Source organism: Lemur catta, chromosome 15 (assembly GCF_020740605.2).
Source record: "Lemur catta isolate mLemCat1 chromosome 15, mLemCat1.pri, whole genome shotgun sequence".
In the NCBI taxonomy this organism is placed as follows: Eukaryota; Metazoa; Chordata; class Mammalia; order Primates; family Lemuridae; genus Lemur; species Lemur catta.
The window spans coordinates 13773415-13775365 of record NC_059142.1 but is presented as its reverse complement, the minus strand read 5'-3'; the positions used below and the strand labels follow the sequence as shown (position 1 = coordinate 13775365).

Sequence of the window (1951 nt, the reverse complement as noted above, 5' to 3'; positions counted from 1 at the left end):
CCATGCCTCAGTTTCTTCATCTATAAAATGGGAATAATAACCTGCCTACCTCAGACAGCTGTTGTGCAAATGAATAAGGTCATAGTTGAGATAAAAATATGCTAGGCTTTTATGACGGTGCCTGACACATTTTCATGGCTCAATGAATGGTCCCTGTTATTATTGTTAGTGGACAGGCCTGGGGGCATGTGTACATGTTTGTGTGCACAGGTCTGTGCACTTCCGTGTCTTTGTGTGTCCGTGCCTGTTTACGCATGCAGGAGGGCGGGGTGCGAATTCGTGTGTCCACCTGTGCCTGGGCCGTGGGTTCGTGCTGGGTGTGGGTGGTGAGTTCAGGCCCGAGGCCCTCCCTCCTCCTCGCCAGCCACCGCAGCCTTCTCCTCCCCCCACAACCAGATTGCAGGGGGATAGCTTTTTTTTTTTTTTTTAACAGTTACTAAACTGCTACATTTACTGAGTCATTCAGCTTTTTTATCATATCTAATATCACAGTGTGTTTTGGAAATCACGTTGCCCCGGTTCCTTCATGGCTTCTGCAAATCAAATTTATTTTATCATTGAAAATGTCTAAAGGATACAGCCAAGGGAACCTGGAGCTTTCTGGGGTGCGGGCCCCTGAAGCTGGCTCTCAGGCTGCAGGGAAGGAGGCTAAAGCTCCCCCTTTCCTAGTGGATTCGATTTGTGTGATCTCCCTAAAGTTAGGAGGGAGCCTCCAGGGAGAATAGAGCCTTCAGTCCTCTCTGGAGTGGGCTCACGTGGGAGGGGAGAGTTAATGGAGGCCTTGGGAGGTCAACATGGTGCCACCAGTTTGCACTTCCCTGAGCTGGGGGCAGGGTAAGAGGAGCCTCGGAGTCCTGGCCCTTGGGGAGGCCACAGATGAGAGGGGCAGAGGCTCAGACCTGCCCCTGGGCTCACAGGATGGCTCTGCAGGCCAGGTTTGCGCACATGGAGCAGTGACTTGAGGACAGTGTTCACAGGGTGGACTTTGAGACTCCACTGCTCTGGGATTGAGTCCCAGCTCTGCCACTCACCAGCTGTGCAACCTTGTTTAGGGCACTCGACTTCTCTGATCATCTCATCTGTGAAATGGAGACGAGGGTACCTCATGCTGGGCTCCTATGGCCGGGTCCCCTACAGTATATATGTGTTAAGTCTGAATTTGAATCTAGACCTAGTCAGGAGATTTGAACTTCTTTTTTGTCGTTGCTGTTTATTGACACATGATAATTGTACCTGTTTATGTGTGAGATTTCCGTGTATACATTGTATAGTGACCAAATCAGGGTGGTTAAAAAATATGGAAGGCTTCACGAATTTGCTTGCTATCCTTGCACAGGGGCCATGCTAACCTCTGCCTTGTTCTAATTTTAGTCTATGTGCTGCCACAGCAAGCACTTGAGCATCGTACACAAGAACCATAGGTGTACAAGGCCGTGTGTCTCAGGTGCCAGAGGTGTTGGTTTTCCAGGTTTTCAGAGGAGAGAGGCATCTGTGTAGGGAGGATAAAGCTCAGAATGCCCTTATGGAGCACCTACTGTGCGCCAGGGCCTGTCCTCAGGATGCAAATATGAATAGTCAAGTCCCTGACTTCCAGGAGCTCACCACCCTATCGGGACGTGGGCGTGTGGGACTCCCAGGACTCCAGGGTCTGTGTTAGGGGACGGGCCAAGTGGGACAGAGTGTGTGGTAGAAACATCTGAGTTCCTGTAGAAGACGTCCCCCGGGGGGGCGTCCTGAGACAGGCACGGACGAATGGATGACAGGTGCATACAGTGGTCGGTGATAGAGGCAGGAGTGTCGTCGGGCATGGGCTGGGAGGTGGGGAACAGGAAAGGTGAGGCCAAGATGTCAGCCAGAGACAGCTCATGATGCTCCTGATGTCAAATGAGGATGCGGGCTTTGCCCTGGAAGGTACTTGTGGGTGTTCTGAGCAGGGTGCATCTGGAGTCCC

The 1951-nt window shown here is 51.7% G+C and overlaps 1 non-coding gene across 1 annotated transcript; it reads right to left on the bottom strand.

Annotated features, from left to right (window-relative positions):
- Positions 1-1291: 1291 nt before the first annotated feature.
- LOC123621360 lies at positions 1292-1395 on the bottom strand. The gene has a single exon (XR_006729095.1). It is a non-coding gene; the product is annotated as a U6 spliceosomal RNA (small nuclear RNA).
- Positions 1396-1951: the final 556 nt, after the last annotated feature.